Raw genomic sequence first — 25,325 nt, 5'->3', positions numbered from 1 at the left:
TTAAACATCCAGGAATGTTTTATGAACAAGCTCAAGATGCTGCAAAATGCTGCAGCTAGGCTTCTCACTGGTACACCAAGGTTCGCCTCAATTTCTGGAGGTATAAAAACACTTAATTGGCTTACCGTGAAAAACAGAGTTTGTTTCAAGGTCCTGTGTACGGTCTATAGGGCTCTTCATGGTACCGAACCGGAATTCCTAATAAAACAAATGACATGGTATGCACCTTTAAGGAATCTCAGCTGTTCTGGAGCCAAGTTGTCTACAGTGCCAGTCATCAAAAAAGCCACCTGGGGAGGTAAAGGCTTCATTCTAGGGGCAAGGAAGGCTTGGAATGACCTTCCCATTTATCTCAGACAGTCTACTGAACATCTTTCATGGCTGTTTGATAAATAGTTTGGTGCAGACTCTCATACTTCCTCGCTTTCCTTATGCCTTCTGTTGGTATCTGTGTATTGGAAAGGTAACAAGCGCCAGGACACCTCCGGGTAATCGCGCGCTATATAAGTTATCATAACATAACATAACATAACATGACATAACATAACATAACATAACATAACATAACATAACATAACATAACATAACATAACATAACATAGCATAACATATTCTAGAGCATGGAAAATGCAGCAATTAATGAGTTATTTCTTCTCTGTCGTGCAGCGCACTGATTTTTACCCATGCCCCTAGCCTCTATTATAACACCCAGATATCTATATTCAGTGACCGATTCTAATACAGTACCTTCTATTCTCAATTTTGGTCTAGCAGCCAACCCCCTAGTTACCAGTATTGTTTTTGTCTTTTTTAAGTTAATCTTTAGCCCATGAGTAGAGGCGTACTGTGCACTTTCACTAATTAATCTCTGCAATCCCACGTTGGTGTTACTTATTAATTCAATATCATCAGCATACAGTAAATGTGAAACATTAAAACCTGCCACAGTCGGGGAGTGAGAATTAGTTTCACTAAGCTCTGATGAAATCCTAGCGAAATACAAGTTAAATAGGGTTGGGGCTAAAACACACCCTTGTTTCAACCTGTCCCTTATCACCATTTTGTTTTTACGAACTGAGCTTTGTCCCAACCTTACTCTCGTCCAAGTATTAGTATATACCAATTGTATCGCTCTCAACAAACTCGGTGAGATTCCCATTTTAGTTAATTTGTTCCAAAGAATATTTCTGTGCACAGTGTCGAAAAGCTGAGCTAAAATCAATAAAACACAAATGAAAGTTAATCTTACAGCGTTTGGCCATTTCCATTATAAGAACTAACATTTGAATATTAACCCTTTCGATGCTCATGACGAGCTCAGCTCGTCATAAATAAAGTAATAAAGCAATTTCCAGCACAGGGGGGGGGGGAAACGCCTAGCAGCCAAGGTGTTAAGAATCGTCTCCATGCCTTTAATAAACCCTGTTTGATTTTTTGGAAGTAAATTACTGGCAACAACCCAAGCCATTAGTTCTGTTAGCAGACACTTAGCAAATCCAATAAAGCTCTAAGTCGATAGTTAGCAGGGTCCAAAACTTGACCAGCTTTGTAATTCAGAGCCAAAATTGAACCCCTCCATTTGTCTGGGACTTCTTTCTTTGTTAAAACATAATTGAATACTTCTGACAAATTCTTTGCCCAATAATGTGGATTTTCTTTAAATAGTGCTTGAGGAAGACCATTTGGACTTGGCGCTCTACTCCGTCTGCTAGAACTTATAATTTATTCTACTGTTGTCTGCTGGATCGTTAGCTGGGCATTGTCCCTTGTATTTTCTACTGAACTTACTTCTGTTGGCTTTATTATATTTCTTGTGTAACCTGTCATTGATCCCAAATACTTCTCCCAGACTTCTTCATTAATTCCTATGGGAGAAAAGAATGTTAATGGTTTGCTATTGAGATCCCCGGTTTGAAGAAAATGCTGCAGGCTCAGGCAAGGATGTTTCCTGAAGGTGACCAATGGCAGGAGAGGTATTGGGTTCTTGGAGGATGCCTGGACACTTCAGGTTGAGGCTGCAGGCATCAGCTGGGAGCTCGAGGTAGAACTGGGATCACCATTTCCCAGACCTGGATCGCTGGGGAGACCTCCTCATGGTTTTGGGCGACTCGAATCCGGGCAGTAGCCATTGGGTACAGAGTGGTTTAGAACCGCAGAGCCTCCTGGATCTGGGTTCTATGTTGGCGTCTTGGATTGAGCAAATCAGGTGTTCATGGGAGACAGAGGCTATTATGAAAGCCAGGTCCAGGAATATGGTGGTAACTTTGTTCTTGGCCATGTGTGGGAACATATTGAGCAGGCAGTGTGTTGGTGTACAGGGTGCCATTTTTTCAGTGATTCGGGCTGTCTCCCTTGAGACCTCCTGCCAGTAATCGGTCAAGGGCTGGCAGTTCCACATCATATGGATGAAATTTGCTCCTACTTCTCTACATCTAGGACACTCTGTACTCTCTCTGTGGAAGTACTGGTTTATTTGTTCTGGGGTGACGTATGCTTGGTGTAACATGCAGAAACTTATAAGCCTGAATCTTGTGTTTTGAGACACCCTTGGTACCCTTTGCTGTATATTTTCCCAGTCCTTGTCCTCAATGGGGTGTCCTATGTCCTCTGCCCAACGGTTCCTTACCTCCTACAGTGGTCTAGATAAGTCTCTTCTGATTGCCCTGTACAGGCAGGTGACTGCCTTTATGACCCCTCAGGCTATTCCAATATATTCACATGTGGCTGCTTGTGGTGGTTCTATTGTGCCCATCTGCCCGTGCTGTCTCATCCCACCCGTGATTGCTCGGTGCAGCAGAAAATGGCCCTGCCGGATATCCCAATAAGCCATGAATTCTTCTAATGGAAGCAGTTCCCCATCTCTATAAAGATCCCCTATCTTTTTTTACCCTGCCTGCACTCGGTCATCTATGCCTTTCTATTGCCCCCCATGTTATCTTTTAGGGTCCTTAGCACCCCCCCTAGTGTTCCCTCCTGTACATTTGGAGCGAGTGAATTTTTTTACACCCAGGTATCGAAAGCAGTGAGGCTCCCACCTTAGGTCCCCCAGCCCCTCATGTGGTTGTTGGGCGAGTACATACTCCTCATGCCACCAAAGGACTCCTTGCTACTCCTGCCAACGCAAAGCTCAAGCTGAGGCTCCTCATGTGGACACGTACTTAATGAAGGTCAACTCTGCACCAGGACCATCGCAGTTGGCTTGAACTTGTGATTTTGACCCCATGCAGCATGATCAGATACCCCCAAGATATGATTTGTGCTTTATAGTGCTATTTTCAACGAGAACTTTAAATATTCCTAACTTCGGATCCACTGATAGTATTTTTGCCATGTTAGTGCCATTGTATTTTTTTTAATGTTTTTACATTTTTCTAAATTTGTTTGGGATTTTTCTTGTGTTGTGTTTCATTTTATTGTTTTTTGAGTGCTGCATAAATACTTTACACATTTCCTTTTAGTTTAGCCTGACTGTTTTGTGCCAAGTTACTAGACAAACAAGCACAGGTTTCTTTATTGACTTCTGCCGTTCTCCCTGACAAATTGTTTTTATCATTTGAGTGGAACTCTCCCCCACCTCAACGAATAACCCGATTTCCTACAGTGGGCAACTAGGCTAGTACAATTTTATGGAATGCAGATTATAGGAGAAGAGCTGGTGTTATATATAGGCTACAATACATTTCTTTTGAGACCCTTCACTGCACTTGATTGGTTGCAACAGACATTGCTCCTATGAACTCGCAACCAAATCTTTGAGCACCCTGTGGGAAATATGGGAAGTGGCCCATCTTATTATTAATCTAAATCCATTGTTGCAGTAGTACAATAATTGTCAAGTGACAGTTTTTAAGTAGGGGGTAGGAGACTTTAAAAGAAAAGTGTGATATGAAGTGGACAAGTGCTTGATTAAACATTGTATGAATGAAGAGTACATTACCAAGAACTGAGAAAGGAGCATGACATTCAAAGATGAGACCTTTGGAAATCTGCAGTAGTACAATGCCTCTCAGAAAAACTGACCACACTAGCACTAACCGACTAAATAGATAGTTCTATAGGCAGCTTTGTAAAGACACTTAGTTGGCTGAAGACTAGTGTTTTACGAGCCTTCACTAGTCTTCAAAGATAACCCAATGGCACAGCTACAAAAAAAGTAAGAAAGAAAATCGAGATCTACATGTTGAGGATGAAGGATTGAGAGAGATATTGGGCATATAGACTGAATGCTACAGGGATGTGCATACAAAGGTCATTTTCTGTAACATTCTACATCACTCTCATTGGTGTCCCACCAAAGCACAAAGGACGTAACCACGAACTCCCCAGACAAGGGGAGACATTGTGGGAAGGATTGAAACTTAATTCACATGCTATTGCAATTCGCGATTATGAACGCTTGGACAGAAGTGTTTAACAATCTTTTTTTTTTTTGAGTTTTATATAGCGGGAACTAGCCTGAGACATCGGGAATCAGAGCACTTTACATGAGCACCAGTTTTATTACAGATGGACACATACATTTTTGTTAGGTACTGGGAGATTAAGTGATTTGCCCAGAATCACAGGATGTTGAGCATTCCCCAGCTTTGAGGTCAACCCTTCTAGCCGTAAGGTTACATCCTCTCCCCAGAGTTCCAAATCTGGATTTAGTTCTTAGGGCACAATCTAACAGAGCTAACACACTGGCTATTTTAAGGGCAAAGGAAAATGATGGGCACGCTAGATACAAGGTGGTGGTTGCTGGCTCTTCCAACATTTATCATTATGAGACACTGGCATCAGTTAGTTTATTACATGTGCTAACAAGTATGCACTCATATTGTAAAAACTGCAGTATACAAGAAATCTCTCATACTAGGTTTTACGGTCAGTAAGGGGACTGTCCAGTTCCTAAACCCTTTGTAGGATGTTAGTTCGGTAGACTAGTATTCTCATGCGCTGGAGTACCCGGATAATAGAAACTCTAGTAGATTTATTTGTTATTAGGTTTTTTGGACTCTGGTGTTTAACTGATGATAGATTTACAAACCAGAAACATTGTGGAAGGAAGTGGAGTTAATAAATACTGCACCGACTGCCCCTAATGCTAAGCATAGGTTAATGACTGTGGGGGTCATTTAGACCATGGAAGGGGATCCTCAGAGGGATTTGTGGGTGATGGCCTCCACTACTATTCACCCTACCCTACTTGGTCCCTAACTGTATTAAGTACTCAAATAGATACTGGAGAAGCAATTCCTCTTCTACAGTGGTTTGAAAGTCATTGGGCATATCAGGGGTCACAAAAAACACCTCACTTTAAAAAGAATAAATTAGTGGAAACAAAATGTCTCAAAAAGTTCTAATGATGGGGGTAACGGGCGATTTTCACCCAGAGATTGTGACTTTTTTTAGTGACTGCAGTACCCCGGTGAAAAGCGAAAAGTCTATGGACGCTTTGCATATCCTCCAACATGATCAATGACAAAATAAAATGTACAATGAATCCCGAAAGCCTACCATGTGCCTTGCTCCTGATTGAATGATTTTCAAATCTTTGTGCCGCCCTAGGAACGCAGGGGCATATTATCAAGCAATAGCGATAATTATCGCTACTGCTTAGTTAGCGTGAAAAAATTAACGCTGAGCTGCGGCGATTTTTATCGCAGATAAACTTTGGTATTACCAAGGTTTATCGCAAATGCGATAAAAATCGTCCGCAATGCATGAACATCGCTGAAAAGTCAGCGATATTCATGCATTAGCGAGGTAATGCTCTTAGCCATGTTATACACCTCCCATTGGATAACATGGCTAAGAACTGCTCAGGGCAGGTATTAGCTTTTGGAGATATTCGCGCTTAGCGCGAATATCTCCAAAAGTTGGTAATAGTCAAGTCAAAACCACTTTATTCGATTTTGTTAAAAATCATAAAAGCATACTACAACAATATAAAATCATTCCAATATAAAATCATTCCAATTACGTATTTTGCAATTTCATATAATACAATGCAGGTAATAGAAGATAGCAATGTTAGCGACTGTTTTCAGTCGCTAACATCTTGGCACGCCCACTTTGCATGTCATTAGTGATAAATATCACTGACATGCAAAGTGGGGCCCAAGATGGTCGCTATCTCCTACTAGCTGTCGCTAACTGGTGTTAGCGACAGCTAAGTAATAGGGAGATAATTTTATCTCCGCTTTCTTGGCTTTTAAAGCCAAAAAAGCGGAGATAAACCCCCTTGATAATATGCCCCACAGTGCCCAATACAAAAGCTCTAGATCAATGGGAAAACACCTACTTCTTGCATTCGGCCCAACATATACAGCTTAGTTCAGACATTCCCTTTGTCAGACCACAGGTCACATGGCTAATCCATGACATTAATTATTTTCCCATTGTAATTCATCAATTTATTGCTATTCCTCAATGCCAGCCATTAGGATGATAGGAAGATCTATCTAACACTATAATGTTTTATGAAACAGTTTTTTTGGATATTCCTGTCACCTTCAAAATATATCAGTGGTTGTTAGTGTCCCTTCCTACAGTGAGGTTACTATTCACTCCCCCATAGCTTTTCCATGCCTTGGGTTAACTGTACTCCCAAGGTTGCCCTACACTAATTAATTCCACAATACCAATTCGTTTTTAGGTCGAGCCTAGAGTCAGCGTGCGAGCGCTGCTCTAAGGAAGATCTGTTGTGGTTCAGTACGTGAGGCAAGTCTTGCCCACTCGCCTGCCCATATTTTTCATTGGCTTGTGTCTTTGTCCTTCCTAAATGCTGCCTTCTGATTCGTTTATAGCCTTGTTAGTCCCTCCTTATGACGGCTATGTCGTCATTTGTAACCTTCATGACTACTAGACCCTAAACTTCTACTGTTGCACCGTATGTGATATTTTGATTGTGAGCACTATTTTCTTTAATGAGGTTCTGTTACTGCCCATGCCTTCTCCCCTCTCACTCCCATTGTTTGTGCCTTCTCCCCATGCACTCCCGTTGTCCATGCCTTCTTACTCTCTTCCCACCCGCACTCCAGTTGCCCATGCCTTCTTCCCCCTCCTCCTCAATCCCATTGTCTGTGCCTTCTTGCACCCCTACCCCCCCACACTCCCGCTTGCAATGCAATAGGTCTCTAGTAAATGTGAGTCCTATTGCATTGCAAATGCTTGTTTTGTTTCAGTATATGTTGCCAAGGAGACATGGGCGTGGCTGGAGACTCCGGAGATGACGGGAAGGCCGACTGGAAGCAGGAAGAGGTGCTGCTGCTCCGAATGAATATAGGAAGAACCGCCTGTGTTGCTGCTTTAGTTGGAGAATGGGTAAGTGTCCAGATGAGCTGAAGCTAAGCCTCTTATGCTCGATTTGGCTTCTTTAACTAAAGAGCCTCTGAACGTTCTAGAAGTGCACGTGCAGCTTGTTATGGTGCTGGCAGTTCATTATGGGAATGTAATTTCCAGCACGAGGAAAACATGCCCTGAACGTAATTACAGGCACCAGCGTTACCCAGTTGAAAACATGTGATGATAACGTAGTTTGACATGTTAGGTTATAAACAAAACATGAGAAGCCTCTCACTCACCACCAAGGATGACATATTAACACACATGCCTAGCAAACCAAGCCTTTGCAATGCAATAGGCAGGGTCGGATTGGTAATGCGGGCACTCGGGAAATGGCCGAAGGGCCGTTAGCCGAGTTCCAGCTGTGGGCTGCTTTTGTGTGCAGCCTGGGGAGGCTGCCTGTGCTGTTAGGGTGCCGCCAGCGGCCCAGTGGGTGCCTGAGTGGCCTTTATAGATGCAGATGGGCGGAGGTATCACTCCCTTTCTCTCACTGGGCTGGCGCATTAATGTATGCTGATTTAGCGGGGAAGGGGGTCTGAGCAGAAGTGGTCTGGCTCGCATTCATGTGTGGCTCAGCAGTGTGAACTAATCTCTGCATTTTTTAAAAATCTAAGTGAAGTTGATAAAACATGCCTCCCATCCCTGCTCTTTTCAAAAAACTTTGCCGAAGTGAGGTAATATGAATTTTTTGGTCAGTTATGTCCCCTATCGTAGACCCCACCGGCTCCATGTACGTGCTTTAAGTACATGTATGTTCCCTCCACTTCCAGCTATGAAGACGCAAATACATTTGCGTCCAACGTTAACATGTCCTCTTTCAGATCCACCATGAATGGGTCAGATATTCCGTTCCTAAGTGTACCTTGCCAACGTCTTTATGTGGTGCACTTTCATGATTTCTAGCTCTGGCGAGTTAGGCCCTGATTTCTGCCATCGAGCCTCTTTCTGCCTTCTGTCTCTGAAAGCTGCAGCCTGCTGCTTCCTGACCCTTGACTTACTCCCTGCGCGGCGAGCTGTGCCAGGCTCGGCCTGCCTTGCCTGCCAAGACTGAATTCAACCTTCAAGTTATCTGCTCCGCTCCTCGAAAAATACATTCCTGTCTAGTAGTTTACGAAAACATCCTTCCCAGCTGCAGAGCAAAGGGCCCGGCCTCACTGTCTTCATGCAAGTAATTCATAGCTTCCGTTACCATGGTAGGCCCATGGCCCCTCACATCTCATGTAGACACGTAGTCGCATATGCACGCACTAGCAGTCAGTATAGAATAGCCTCTGCCCGAGAGACCTTTCCTTCCAGATAATACAGTTCCTCAAACACAAGATATTAGATATGATTTGGGATTAGGTTGTTCTGACACCCCAGACTTCTGTCTCCTCATGTAGGGCTAAATGTCAAGTCCCCTTCACCCTCCAGTTCCACGTCAAGCATACGTCATGCTGCTGCGCGCGCATCTCTGCCACATATTTTCTGCTGACACTGCAGGATTCACTTATGGATCCACCCACTTGTAATACGTTTCATGTGACGTTGTCTAGCACACACCTCCGTGTACGCCTTCATGCACGCCTTCTGTTACGTACATATGTCCTTATCTCGTTTCTTTCAGCTGTTACGCCTCCTGCATATGTCTTTACTGTAATGCATTGACTATAGATATGATAACCTGTCAATAAAGTATTGTCTATCCCTTCCCGAACCTTCGTGGTGACGGAATCCGATTGCCTGGTTCGAACCAATTCCTTTTTAAGGAATAAAACCCCTTTTAAAACCTCAAATACCACGGATTCTGTCTCTTATTTTTGACTGAGTTATTCTTATTGAACTTTACTGCATAAATTAAGTATAGGTAATTTAAATTTTACTACAGAAGCATTGTTTTGTGGAAAGCAATATGCAAATGTGAGCCACTTTTATTAGTGGGTCCGGGCCGATTTTTGTCCCAATCCAACCCTGGCAATAGGTCTCACATTTACGCGAGTTGGAGCTATTGAAATTGCAAATGCCAATGCCTTTTATTTGTGTTTTTGTTTATAAAACAAATAAAAGGCATTGTCATGAAAAATGCCAATAGCTTAAACTCACGTAAATGTGAGACCTATTGCATTGCAAATGCTTCTTTTTATAAGCACCTTCATGCTACTCTTCACAAATTCTTGTAGGTCTCTCTGAGAAGGGATACTGTTTCTAATTACCATCATCCTTCCACCATTATGGCCTTCTCGTCTAAAGCAGCCTCTAGTGTATTGTGGCCTACAATAAAACTATTATCATAAAAGTTGGGAAGATTGTCAACATTTTGTGCCTTTTGGGTAAACATGATGTTCATTTTTGTTTGGAATGTTTTCCCTTCGAACTACAAAGCCTGCCTCGGAAATTACACACTTGCTCCAGACAAGGCGCCCTCAGTTTGACTTGCTTGTGTACTGTGTGCCATTTTCTCTCCACCAAATACAATGTCAAGTCTCTTGGGATTAAGTTGCTTCATGTGTCTATATCAGCGGCGTATCTTCGGGAGAGGGTGGACAAACCTTAGTGTTTACTGTCAATACTGTAAAATGCCATAAACAATTAGCCTCTTAGGTCAAGTTATCAGTTGATTTTTCCCCTGCCTTCAGATTACCATGTTGTGACAGGACCCTGTCCTAGGCCTTGTCCGGTGCTTAATTTGTAAAAAAAAAAAAAAATGAAGTGCCAGAGCTGTTGTCAGGAAGCCCCTGCAGCATGCACCACTGGCTGCACTGCCAACACTGCAGATGCAATACCAATGCAACTACTGACCAGCACACTCCTACATGTATGACAATTCAGATTATTGCAAGCCCCAACGATAAGAATTGCTTGGACAGCAGGTATTTGTAATGTATATTTAAATAACAAACAACTGTTGTTGGGCTTACCTCTATATTAGACAGACAGCGTCACCATGTAGCAGACTGTAATAACTACTGGGTTTGACAATTAAGTGCCGGTGCCGAACACCGGAATGCGTCAGCTCAAATTAATCCATGGGCCCTTGTCACGAAATCTGAAATAGATACCGTGTGTTGGCGGTCCCCTATCCCTGTGACCTCAATGACCCGATGCAGTGCATTACGGACAGTAGTGACCAGGTCACACACAAGAATTCTGTGATTGGTTTGGGCACCTCTCACTTACACCTACACCCAATACCTTTCATCCATGATTGAGGCAGTTGGGCATTCGTGGTTCTACATGGAGACAAGGGGTCATTTGAGTCTCTGCCTGCCCAAGTTTCTGATGCTTTCAAGCAGTGCGAGCCTCCCTGCTGGTGCAAGGGCACGTGAGGGGGTCTCAGTATAGCTGCTAATGTAAGGAAAATGAATGTGTGCACATATGTATTAATGTGTGTGTGTATGTGTGTGCACTTCAGTGTGTGCATGTATTGAGTGTGCACATTAGTGTATATGTGTGTTCATGTCTGAATTGTGCTATTGAGGGTGCATGTAAGTGTGTCCAAGTGAGTGTCTGTGTGTGTATGTGTGCAACATGTGAGAGTGTGTACATGAATAAATGTGCACTTAACTGTGTATGCACACAAGTGTGTGGGTTTCCAGGAATCTGTTTTTGATCTTATGGTCACAGATTTGAATTGTAGCAAATAGAATGAGTACCATTGATGTGGGTACTCAGTGCCAAGATACCTCAAGTGGGGAACGTGCACCTCACAAAATAAGTATGTTATGTATGCATGTGAGGATGCATGTGTGTGTGCACCATTGTGTGTATGTGTGTGTGCATGAGTATCAATGTCCCAATGAGCGAAGAAGCACTCAGCCTATCAGAACTGAGTGCATTGGTAAAACTATTATTTTGTCATTCACAAACAGCTAAATAAAGGCTTTTCCAGCCACTGTGGTAGGTGCATTGGTACCTATGTATATGCCAATGAATACCAGAATAGTAGGGGGTGCTGGAAATCAGACATCAGGGGACTGTTGGCAAAGCTCTGAAGATAACGATTTTGTTTGGGGGAATGCACGTAGGCTCTGATTGCATTAACAATCTTGAAATTCTCAAGGTTGCTACCTACATGTCTTTACTAAAGAACTATGATGGAGCCATCCTTACCACAGATGTAGAACAGGAGACACTGCTGGTGGCAGGCTATAAGTGTCGCTGCAGAGATTTGCATATGTGCTTGTGTGTGTAATGAGAGAAATACCCTTCTTGGTCTGATGCACATTATTATTATTATTATTATTATGTTTCTTATATAGCGCCTGAATCGACCCCCGAAGGGGTATCTCCGCGCTTGCCTTGGGAACCCGTCCTGGCTTTTCCCTGTGAGATAGCCCCTACAGGGCATCCCCAAGGTGAAAGCCAGGCATCCCGCCGCGGGGGGGAGGGGCGGGCGTTGTGGAGATTAAGCAAGCTTAATGCCCAGAGTTGCAGAACGTGAATACATGATTAGGTCAGGCACCGAAGCGAGAATTATCGAGTCCATGGACATTTGAGCTCAAGACCCTGCCGCGTCGGGAATTGAACCCTGGTCCCGGGTCTGACCTCTGCTTCAGGGTCTGCCTGCTCTAACCAGTGAGCCACACTTCTCCACATAAGGATTCAATGTAAGTGTACTGGTAGAGGAGTGTGTCTTACATTCAGAAGGCATGGGCAGTAACAGAACCTCATTAAAGAAAATAGTGCCCACAATCTAAATAACACTTACCGTGCAACAGTAGAAGTTTAGGGGCCAGTAGTCATGGAAGGTTACAAATGACGACATAGCCGTCATAAGGAGGGACTAACAAGGCTATAAACCTATCAGAAGGCAGCATTTAGGAAGGACAAAGACACAAGCCAATGAAAAATATGGGCAGGAGAGTGGGCAGGGCTTGCCTCACGTACTGAACCACAACAGATCTTCCTTAGAGCGGTGCTTGCACGCTGAAGTTATGTGGAATGTGATTGGACAAGACTCAGTTGCACTATTTAAATGAGTTGTGAGGTGTGCTGCTAGTCAGAGACTCAGCCAGCATAACTATTTTTGTCAATTGAGCGAGAGGTGTGTGTGTGTGCGCGTGTTTTTGTTTGAGTCACTATCCTTGTGGGGACTGACTTGGATATGTTTACAAAAATTGGATACTAACAGACTATAGAGCACTCCAAAATAAATATCTGGGTATATTTGCCAAGCAATATCAAAAAATGGTGCCTCTAGAGGGAGGGTGTGTATCCAACACCCACAGCTCCTGCTGACACAGAAACAAAATTGTACACCACCCCCTGAGCACACAAATATCAATGTTCTAATTTTCCCCCTCAAACAAGTCTCTGGCAAACGTCACTGTGTATCTATCGGAACAAGCAAATTCCACTCCTTCTTCGGTTTCGGTTTTCCCAAATCTTGAAAATGTATTCCAATCTGTTTTTTCTGTATAGATGGTACATCAGCCAACACGTGTTTCGTCGTGCATTAAGATTCAGAAAAGGGAGTGGTGATGGACAGAGTCTCTGAATTAAGCAGAACACTCCTACCCAGTCAACAGATCAGGGCTTGATCCATCACCGTTTTTTAGCTCACTGCATCATCCCAGCTCAAAACCTGGCTACATGCAAATTAGTCTGTCCCTGGCCCAGTGTATCATGGGAACAGGGCAGACCAAACTACCAAGCCAATTCTTTTACTGGAAAGGAAACGAGCTTCCGGGGACCGGTTTCTGGCATTACAGCCGTCTTCAGGCCGGCTTGCTTGAATCCTGATGGTGCAGTGAGCAAGGGACTCACATCTGAGCATAACCTTCCATGCTTATGGTGGACAAAACGACTCAGAAAAGGGGGTGGTGATGGACAGAGTCTCTGAATTAAGCAGAACACTCCTAGGCCAGGGACAGACTGATTTGCATATAGCCAGGTTCTGAGCTGGGATGGTGCAGTGAGCTAAATAATGGTGATGGATCAAGCCCTGATCTTTGGACTGGGTACGAGTGGTCTGCTTAATTCAGACACTCTGTTCATCACCATCCCCCTTTTCTGAATCGTTTTTGGCCACTATAGGTGTGGCAGGGTATACTCAAACATGAGTCCCTTGCTCAGTGCACCATCAGGATTCAAGCAAGCCCGGCCGACGACGGCTGAAATGCCAGAAACCGGTCCCCGGAAGCTTGTCTCCTTTCTGGTGAAGAATTGGCTTGGTAGTTTAGTCTGCCCTATTCCCATGATGCACTGGGCCAGGGACAGACTGATTTGCATATAGTCAGGTTCTGAGCTGGGATGGTGCAGTGAGCTAAATACCAGTGATGGATCAAGCCCTGATCTTTGGACTGGGTAAGAGTGGTCTGCTTAATTCAGACACTCTGTTCATCACCACCCCCCTTTTCTGAATCGTTTTTGGCCACTATAGGTGTGCAGGGTATACTCAGACATGAGTCCCTTGCTCACTGCACCATCAGGATTCAAGCAAGCCGGGTGGACGATGGCTGAAATGCCAGAAACTGGTCCCCGGAAGCTTGTTTCCTTTCTGGTGAAGAATTGGCTTGGTAGTTTAGTCTGCCCTGTTCCCATGATGCACTGGGCCAGGGACAGACTGATTTGCATATAGCCAGGATCTGAGCTGGGATGGTGCAGTGAGATAAATAACGGTGATGGATCAAGCCCTGATCTTTGGACTGTGTAAGAGTGGTCTGCTTAATTCAGACACTCTGTTCATCACCACCCCCTTTTCTGAATCGTTTTTGGCCACTATAGGTGTGGCAGGGTATACTCAGACATGAGTCCCCTGCTCACTGCACCATCAGGATTCAAGCAAGCCGGGCCGACGACGGCTGAAATGCCAGAAACCAGTCCCCGGAAGCTTGTCTCCTTTCTGGTGAAGAATTGGCTTGGTAGTTTAGTCTGCCCTGTTCCCATGATGCACTGGGCCAGGGACAGACTGATTTGCATATAGCCAGGTTCTAAGCTGGGATGGTGCAGTGAGCTAAATAACGGTGATGGATCAAGCCCTGATCTTTGGACTGGGTAAGAGTGGTCTGCTTAATTCAGACACTCTGTTCATCACCACCCCCCTTTTCTGAATCGTTTTTGGCCACTATAGGTGTGGCAGGGTATACTCAGACATGAGTCCCTTGCTCACTGCACCATCAGGATTCAAGCAAGCCGGGCCGACGTCGCCTGAAATGCCAGAAACCGGTCCCCGGAAGCTTGTCTCCTTTCTGCTGAAGCATTGGCTTGGTAGTTTAGTCTGCCCTGTTCCCATGATGCACTGGGCCAGGGACAGACTGATTTGCATATAGCCAGATTCTGAGCTGGGATGGTGCAGCGAGCTAAAAAACGGTTATGGATCAAGCCCTGATCTTTGGACTGGGTAAGAGTGGTCTGCTTAATTCAGACACTCTGTTTATCACCACCCCCCTTTCCTGAACCGTTTTTGGCCACTATAGGTGTGGCAGGGTATACTCAGAGATGAGTCCCTTGCTCACTGCACCATCAGGATTCAAGCAAGCCGGGCCGACGATGGCTGAAATGCCAGAAACCGGTCCCCGGAAGCTTGTCTCCTTTCTGGTGAAGAATTGGCTTGGTAGTTTAGTCTGCCCTGTTCCCATGATGCACTGGGCCAGGGACAGACTGATTTGCATATAGCCAGGTTCTGAGCTGGGATTTTGCAGTGAGCTAAAGAACGGTGATGGATCAAGCCCTGATCTTTTGACTGGGTAAGAGTGGTCTGCTTAATTCAGACACTCTGTTCATCTCCACCCCCCTTTTCTGAATCGTTTTTGGCCACTATAGGTGTGGCAGGGTATACTCAGTCATGAGTCCCTTGCTCACTGTACCATCAGGATTCAAGCAAGCCGGGCCAACGACGGCTGAAATGCCAGAAACCGGTCCCCGGAAGCTTGTCTCCTTTCTGGTGAAGAATTGGCTTGGTAGTTTAGTCTGCCCTGTTCCCATGATGCACTGGGCCAGGGACAGACTGATTTGCATATAGCCAGGTTCTAAGCTGGGATGGGGCAGTGAGATAAATAACGGTGATGGATCAAGCCCTGATCTTTGGACTGGGTAAGAGTGGTCTGCTTAATTCAGACACTCTGTTCATCACCACCCCCCTTTTCTGAATCGTTTTTGGCCACTATAGGTGTGGCAGGGTATACTCAGACATGAGTCCCTTGCTCACTGCACCATCAGGATTCAATCAAGCCGGGCCGACGACGGCTGAAATGCCAGAAACCGGTCCCCGGAAGCTTGTTTCCTTTCTGGTGAAGAATTGGCTTGGTAGTTTAGTCTGCCCTGTTCCCATCATGCACTGGGTCAAGGACAGACTGATTTGAATCAAGCCATCACCACCCCCCTTTTCTGAATCGTCGTGCATTAATACATCACATTGACTTCCTCAGGGCTCTAAATTCCTAGATTTGTCCAAGACAATAGCCTCCATGTATTCCTACCAGTATTTCAATCTTATTTCTAAGGTTCTTGTAAGCTCGACCTTCTTCTATCATGATTAGTCCAAAAAGATATATAATTCCTCAGCGTATATCGTTAACTTGATCCGGAGGACTATATTCTTCCCGTTTCTCCGATCCGTATTAGTGTATCGTCTCGTCCTCTGCCTCACATACCTTCTCCTAGTATCCAGCAGCAACTACCCTCACTGCTCCACGGCGTTGTTTGAGCGGAAAAATTAGAACATTGATATTTGTGTGTGCAGGGGGTGGTGTACAGACTTGGATATGTTAACACACTCACTGTGTGGGGACTTGATTGCACTGTGGGGACCTGCACCCAGGCCCCCACAAGGCATTGTCTTCTAAATTATAAAAAAATAACTTAAGGAACATCTGTGTCAATTTTTATAACTTTTTAAAAAATTACCTTGTGGGGACATGTGTTTCATCAAGTGTGTTTATAATTTTGCTCATCTGTGCCCCTGTAGACAGGAGGCGGTACTTCAGGCTAAAACACACTGCATTTAAATGCACTTTGCTCACCAGAAACACACACTAGCAGGACAGGACAGACATTTCAAAGGGAAAGATGCATAACTCTGTATTTGTCCATATATATTATATGCAAGTTTACCTTTTCTCTTTTTATTGAAATAAAACTTTATTTACAAGACGCTATTTAATTTAGACTTTTTGCATCTGAAAATTGTTAGTAGCTTTTTGCATCTGAAAATTGTTAGTAGCTTTCATATTATTGCTAAAAGCAAATTGGGTCAGTTTGCAATCCCAGTATATTTCACTATTGCCATTTGATCATTAACTGCAAATAAACAACGATGTTGCACTGCACTACGATACAATATAAACTGATTTGATTTGATAATGTTGTGCAATTAATCTAGAGGCATCAATGCCTACTGTACTGTACTGTACTGTACTGTACTGCTTGTACCACAAATTCAAGATTCTTTATGTTGCTCTGACTTTATTTAAATATGGAATATATTCTTTTAGATGATGGCTAGATGAGTTTGTGACTAGTGTTGCATTGTGTTAAGGTCAATATTCTCTCATACAAGGAACTGAAGTAATGTTATGCCCACACCATAGTGAAGTTTACTTTTAACAGAAAAGACCTGTTCTTTTAGTAAACATCTTAGAAGATGTATTTGAATATCACCATATTATTTAATTACATTTAAATCATTTAAACTGCTTAATGTAAAAGTTGTTACTAAAGCTTTAAAAATTAAAACTGCTCCCAAGGGCCTGTGAAGTACAATCATAACAAGGAGGATGCACCAAACTTTTTTTTTCAGCTCATTGCAAGTGTACATCAGGCTATTGCATAGATTTTCCTATTTAGACAGATTTTTACTTGTCTAGACTATTGCTGCTTAAGGTTCATGGAGGAGGTAAATGGCAGATGCATGGTTTTATTCACTCAACAGTGCTTCTTTGTTTAAATATGAAATAGTCAAGTTTTTGCATCTCATTTCTCAATCTGGGGCCAAATGTACAAACATACTGGTCCCAATAATTTGCAAAAACATTAATGCATATATAACATTCTATATTGCAAAAAAGTGATGCAATGAGGCGTGGGAATCAGAGAAGTACGGGTGGTTAAAAACACAAATTGAGATTTGATTTCCTAATGAGCTGTTGATTTTCACAATAATACAGACTCCATAGTATTGATCTGTTTACCCTTTATAAAAATCAAGATTTTTTATATTGCTTACTGTAAATGTGCTAACAGTGGACTTTTCCAACTGCAGATTATACTGAATGACCTGTTGGCAGTGTTTCACAGCAGAATTTCTCTGCATTGCCGAGACTCAAGAAAAAAAAAAGCAAGTCTTCCGGCATTCAGCATCATTTTACCAATTTATATGGTAAGTAAAACTCGCAATCATTCCTTTAGGCATTAAAAAGACGTTCACAGCATTTGAATGTCCTCACTATATTCTAGTGGGAGCCTGTGCCTGAATGTAATTTCTTTCAAGATGGAAGTAATATGGATTTCATTGTCTTGGTCATGACAGTTAATAAAAGACTAACTGTCTTGCAACGCTACTAAAACCTGCTTTAGATCCTGGTGCTTACAATGTTCCATTTGAGGAAATTTCTGCCTTTGAGGCTGAAATGCACTACCTCACTTTAGAACAATAGTGTTTTCTTCTCATGGAAGGAAGCTCATTTAATCTCTTCCCCAGCACACTGCATGTTGGACTCTGATACTCAAGATGGATTGCTGTTAAGAATAATCTAGGTTTGTGTATCCCCATCCCACTTTCAAAGAGGCCCCTATGCTTTGAGTGGTTCGGAGTTCTTTACCATTCCCCATCCTATTTGCCTTGAAATCACAAATGCAGATAGTAACCTACTGCATAACTTCTGAAATCTCATCCTCCTGTGTGGTTAGCTTCCACAAGGACAATTAGTCCAGTGGTGCTCTATGATCATAAAGCTAAAGTAAGAATGTTGTCAGAAATGAGAGCCACTCTGTTGCCTAGCAAGCTGACATCATAAAGCTAAAGCAAGATGTTACCCCAGTATCGGAACTTTCATAGAATCCCATGCTTAGTATCATTCCCCGTCGTCAGCCTGAGAGCCTCGGTAAATAGAAAATACCATAGCAGTATGTACAAAAGAGAAAGTAAAACCTAAGCCCCATCTCTTTTTGTAGCCTATCTACCTCTTTTTGTAAAAGAGACCAACATTTTGCAACAGCCAATCAGATTAGCCTCACCCCATAGAACGCTCCTGAGAGAGCCTCAGAGCCTCAGATTTTCTACCGTACGTTGTGCTAAGGGAGTCTCCACTGAGCTCTGCTTAGTTTTCTCTTCAACTTTAGTGTTCTACACCTTTTTCTCTTCAGGATGTTTGAAAAGAAAGCTTTATTCAAAGCTTGTGCTACTTGCTCAAAGAAGAGGCTATATGTCAAAGATAAGGATAAAGATTGCATTTAGTGCTTATATCCAGATCACAAAGCTACTGAGTGGAAGATCTGATGGACCTTCTCAACCAAAACTCTGATAGACCGAGAAGGAAGACTTCTGACTTGGCTACAGAAGATGAAGTCTCGGAAGGAGGTTCCATCTAGTGACTGTGAAGATTCTTCCTCAGCAACATCTTCGAGGAGGTCTACAAAAAGGGGTAGGTCTTCCCCTTCTACTTCAGCTGAACCTCCTGCTAAAGCCTCTCAAAAGACCTCTGAAAGGTCTAAAAGGCTTAGTCCCAAAAAATCTCCCCACCACCCAAAGGAGAAAGAGAGATATCTTCCTGAGGTGTCATCTGGAAAAAAGGCAAGTCAAAGCCTTTCTGTTGCCTCTTCGCCATCAGAAAAGGAGATCTTCAAGAAACCTTCGAGTATGCCTCAGGAAGCAAAAGGAGAGAAGAAAATTCATCCGTCGACGACAATCTCCTCAGGTACGTCGACGACGACGTAAAAAACTCAAGTGCTTTTGATTTCTGCTCCGTCGACGGGCTCGTCCTCGAGAGCTTCGCCGACGACATCGTCGACGATAACTTCATTGCCGTTTCATCCTACGTCGACGAGACTAACAACCTCGACGTCGATGGTGATGTCGCCGACGATAGTGTCGACGGCGACGACGACAACGACGACGTCAATGGCTACGGCGTCAATGATCCTGACGTCTACCTCATTGACAGTACCTGCGACTATCAGCCCTCCGTCGACGACTACTCCACCTATACGATGCTCCCAACGTGGACACCGTCGACGATCCAAAAAGTGAACATTTCCATAAGGAAAAGACTAATAACACCGGAAATGACATCACCCCGTAGGGTAACACCATTGCCTCCACCTCTTCTTCTGGAGTTGGAATATTCTGATGAGGATTAGAGTCTATATGGGGATGCTTATAGTCTATCACAACTTCAAGTGAAGTACCAGGACTCAGACTCAGAGGACTATTATCTGGATCAGCATCATCCAGAACCTCATTTCACTCCACGTGAGACATATCAGGAACTATCAGGACAAGGTATGGTTGCCATGCCATCTTCACTTATAAATGATCTACAACTAATGTTGTTGGATTACAAGAGGAGTTTCCCATCAGAAACCTCCGGAACCATACAACCTCCTCCGCCATCACCTCAACAATCTCCTCTGCCACCACATCAGCAACCTCCTGTTTCTGTGGCATCAACCTCTCAAAGGCAGGGAGAACAACCTTTTATAGAAGGGCATGATAAAGTGACAGTACCTGATGATGATGATGATGATTCATCAGATGAGGACTAGAATTAGGAACAGACCCAAGATCCTAACGCAGAATGGGATGATTATGTTATCCCAGATCCAGCTTCACTATCTCCGGACCCGGTGGATTTGCCTCCCATAAACATAGGAGGTTTCCATAATCTGATGGAAAGGGCATCTAAAAGACTTGGCCTTCCCGTTCCTGTATTACTATCAGACTGTTTCCTCTATGATTTTAAAGAGCTCTACAATAAATCTGTTTGTTCCATACCCATTGTAGAACATGTTTAGAATGAAGGCAAGAAGGTAATGCAGTCTCCAGCGACTGTAACTCCGGTTCATCCACGCCGGGAGAAAAAATATAAAACTCCGGATGACAGTCCTGTCTGTCTTATTGGACAACCTAAACCAGACTCTGTTATTTCTCAGGCGGCCCAAAGAAAGTCAAGGAACCCGATGTCACCCCTAACAGCACCGCCAGACAAGAGTGCAGGCGCATGGACAATGTAGGCAAGAGGTTCTCCTCTATGTCTAGCCTCCTTGTTAGGGCCTCAAACGCACTACCCATTTTGGGACGTTATGATCACCAAATGTGGTGCAATCTTTCGCATTGATCAGCTTCCTGAGAGTGCCAAGACGGAAGCGAGGAAGATCCTAGAAAAAGGTGAACGATCTTCATCTGAGATTAAAGATTGTGCAATAGACATTGCTACAACGGCTTTTCGCGCCTTAGCAGGTTTAGCGGTCCTCAGGTGTCAAGGGTGGCTGAGATGTACCTGGTTTCGTCCAGAGCTGCAGAATAAAATTCTGGATCTGCCCTTCGATGGGGATATGCTGTTTGGCAATCATATAGATGATGCTTTACAAGATATTAAAAAAGATACAGAAACAGCAAAATCTTTGGGCACACTTCAATATCGGAAAGTACCTTTCCGGTGTGCGAGAGGTAAAGGATTCTCAACATATAGGGGAGGTTATAAGCAATGCTACTCTTCCTATTCACAGTCCTCTCAATCATTTAAACCTCAATATTCGCACGGCAAAATCAATCGGCGTCTTTCTTTCTCCAATCTTCCAGAGGTAGACAATGACGGCAGGGGGGAGGCACCTCAAAACGCCAATAGCGGCTTCCTGGCTTTGCCTACTGGTCCTTCACCTCTTGTAACATCGTTAGGGGCCAGGATTACACATTTTCTCGATTGCTGGAAGAATATATCAACAGATCGGTGGATCCTGAATATCATTCGATTTGGCCACACATTAGAAATCCAAAACCTCCCACCTCCCAGAGCCCCTCGCGCCACAGAGTCAAACCATCTGCATCTTCTCCATCTCAAAGTTTGTCATCTGCTCAACAAAGGAGCTATAGAACCAGTACCACACTCTCAAAGAGGAAAAGGGTTCTAATCCAGATTTTTCCTCATTCACAAGAGGGAGGAAAAGTGGCGCCCAATCTTAGATCTGAGGGAGCTCAACACTTATCTAATAAAACTCTCTTTTCGAATGATCTCTCTTCAAGATGTCTTACGTCTTCTAAATCCAGGGGATTACATGGCAACCCTGGATCTCCAGGACGCATATTTCCACGTCCGGCTCCACTCAGCTCACAGAAAATATTTACTCTTCACAGTAGCCAAGAGCCACTTTCAGTTCAAAGTACTACCGTTCGGGCTCCGATCCGCGCCACGGATATTCACGAAGGTGTTGGCCCTGGTAGCAGCATTCCTAAGAAAACAATCACTAGAGGTTTTCCCTTACTTAAACGATTGGTTAACAAAGGCTCCATCGTCTCAAGCAACAACAAGGGCAGTCGAAATTTGCATCCAACTTTTCAATCACCTAGGTCTAAATCTCAACAAGGAAAAAACAGTCTTTGTTCCATCCAGAAGGGTCAGGTTCCTGCGTGCTATTCTGGATACAAGAAGCTGCAAGGCTTTTCCTACGGAAAAAAGACAAAAGAAGTTAATCTGCGCTGCCAACCATTTACGAAGAAGACGAATTCTGACAGTTCGTCAATACAAGTCTTTCCTAGGATCGATCTCATCTTGCATACCATTAGTTCCGCATTGCAGACTGAGAATGCGTCCCTTGCAAGAACAGCTAGACATACAATGGCGCCAGGTGGAAGGTACTTTCGAGGACAAGATAAGGATCACTCCTCTCATGAGAAAAGCTGCTGGTTGGTGGGTATCAAGGAGAACATCTCAAAAGGTCTCTCTTTCTGAATGGCTCCATCCCCTCTGTTTCTGACCACAGATGCCTCAATGGAAGGTTGGGGAGCTGTCTTACAGGACCTCCAAGTCAGCAAACACTAGAGTACAGAAGAGTATCTTCTTCATATCAATCTCGTAAAACTCCGAGCGGTTCACCTAGCCTTGCCAGCTTTCAGGCTGAAAGTTCAACACACAACAGTGCTGGTCAGTATGGACAACCCAACGCCTTGCATTACATAAAAAAACAGGGAGGTACAAGATCACGTCTGCTCTCGAAAGAAGCCCAGGAGATATGGCAATGGGCGATTCTCCACAAGGTAATTCTTTCAGCATAGCATCTACCAGGCACACTCAACACGAAAGCAGACACCTTAAGTCGTCTAAAATCGACTTGTCATGTTTGGCGAGGTACTAAGGAGCAGGCACATGATTTTGTTGAGAGAATTAATGACAACTGGGTAAACCTCAATTTTACTGCCAATATAGGCAGCAACATGACTAATTTCCTTGATGTTCAAATCCAAATAATGGATGGAAAAATTGAAACATGCCTTTATAGAAAATTTACATCAGGAAATACTATATTACATGCAGGCAGTTTTTACCCCCAACACACCATAGCCAGTATCCCGTATGGGGAGTTCCAACGGATCCATAGGGCATGTAGTACTCGAGGCTAAAAAAAGATTAGAAGCGAGAGGGTATAACTCAAGTCGTCGAGACACAGCTATAAACAAAGCGAATGCCCTCAGTCGCCTTTCCCTCTTGGATCCAAATAGGATTTCACACATGGTTGAGACCAGCATTACTAGCCCGAGGGATATTCGATTGATTACGGGTTACAATAGACCGGCCAGACAAATTAAGAAAATTGTCAAAAGAGAATGGCCTATTACACTTACTGACCAAGTACTCAAGGAGGTGGTCCCTATGACTCCAACAGTTACGTTCAGGAGAGCTTACTCCATGCATAATGAACTAGTGTCGAGCTGCCCAGAGACCAGTCATATTGGAAATTGGTTGTCCCCACGCAAACGTTTCTTCAAATGTAGCTCGTGCCGAGCGTGTAAATTCGCCATAAACACAACATCATATTTGACCCCTTTTTCTAACACTCCTGTTGCTCTCAAAGCGCATTACACCTGCCATACTGAATTTGCTGTGTACGTTTTGAAATGCACTTATAACATGTATTACGTGGGCAGCACAAAGTTACAAGCTTATGTACGGATATTGCAACATTTGAGAGCAATCGTAAACTCTGATTCGGCTTACCCGGTTGCCCGGCATTTCAAGGCCATCCATGGAAATGATTTAAACTGTCTGCAGTATTTTGTCATTGATGTGGTGGCACCCAATAAAAGAGGGGGCAACATAGAAAAATGTTTACGCCAACTGGAGTCAAGATACATAGTTAATTTAGACTGTAAGGCACCATTGGGGTTGAATCTAGGGGAAGACCTTTACAACTTTCTGTGAATGGGGACCTCCATTTAAGTTCATTTCATGTGTTGTAGCTTAGTTGTAGTGCGTCACACACTATTAGCTGAATTTCTTCTGAATCCTGGCCTTGATTTTCCTTGATTTTCCATGATGAAACCCACTAGATTATGTACTTTTGAAGATGCCTATTGCCTTCCACCATGAGTTTTTAACAATAAGGGGTGGTGCTGGACAGAGTTTCTGAATTAAGCAGAATACTCTCACCCAGTCAAGAGATCAGGGCTAGATCCAACACTGTTTTTTAGCTCACTGCACCATCCCAGCTCAGAACCTGGCTATAAGTAAATCAGTCTGTTCCTGTCCCAGTGCATGATGGGAACAGGGCAAACCAAACTACCAAGCCAATTCTTACACTGGGAAGGAAACAAGCTTCCGGGGACCGGTTTCTGGCATTACAGCCGTCTTCGGCCCGGCTTGCTTGAATCCTGATGGTGCAATGAGCAAGGGACTCACATCTGAGTATACCCTTCCACGCTTATGGTCAAAATATTTAACAATAAGGGGTGGTGATGGACAGAGTTTCTGAATTAAGCAGAATACTCTCACCCAGTCAAGAGATCAGGGCTAGATTCCACCATGAGTTGACACCCTCGATTGTTTTTTGGATGTATACACATACCATTCATGAATCTTCAGCCCTGTTTGATTGATTTGAAAAGATTGCTTATAAAGCTCCTAGTTACATATAGTATGTACAGAATGTACCAGTAATTTTCTTCTGAAAGTCAAGCAAACACAATATACTTGTGATTAGGAAAAGCATATCTACACAGTATTGCGAACTAGTGGTTTCTAATGTCTTAGTTCTATTTTAGATTTTGTATTCAGTTTTTTTTAGTAATCACCAACTTTTTTGCACATCATTTTTTGCACTGTGGTATTATACACATTATTATACCGGACACTACATCAGTTGTTTCACAAAGTGGCGTCATAGGGGTTTTTGGCAACTAAGTATAGGAGATGAATAACTTAGCCATTTATGATATTAGTTGTCCCATATACGATATAAAGGTCTTTTCTTTTCTAGGTTAATTTTTACCTATATTCCTCTGCGCATTTGCACAGTCATCATCACCTGCATGTGATGATCCAAATTAAGGGTATTTGCACATATTGATTTTTGCACTAGTGTTCAGGATTGCCCTCATCGGCAGTTCGCTGGAGGAACTGGCTATTTGAGTATTTTTATCATATTGGTACGATTAATGTTGCACTGGCACTTTCGTTCATTTCTGCGTTTTTTGCACATGCATTATCTTTACACATATACCTTTTTGACCAATCCAGGTTCGCCCATAGTTCATAGAGCATGGCTCTCATTCCCTTCCCTTAATTAGCATTGCAATAGTAAACACTGGCCTTTTTAACATCATTTATGCAATGCGTATCTAATGTATTTATATATGGTTTTAAATTGCCTTTTTGATTTATCCAATTGTTTTTATTTAGGCACTTTGCAATTTTTGTATATATATTAACATTCAATGCAATGGTCATTTTGTTATGCGAAATTTAAAAGGTAATAATGGAATATGTTATGTACAATTAATTATTTATTCTGTGGCGAAAGAGGAACTTTTGTTTGACACCTGGACAGTTTTATATTTTGTGCAGTGCCCATATTTGATTTACGAAATT

Source organism: Lissotriton vulgaris, chromosome 1_1 (genome assembly GCF_964263255.1).
Source record: "Lissotriton vulgaris chromosome 1_1, aLisVul1.2, whole genome shotgun sequence".
Classification (NCBI taxonomy): domain Eukaryota; kingdom Metazoa; phylum Chordata; class Amphibia; order Caudata; family Salamandridae; genus Lissotriton; species Lissotriton vulgaris.
The sequence above is the reverse complement of the archived record's forward strand: the minus strand, read 5'-3'. Positions refer to the sequence as shown.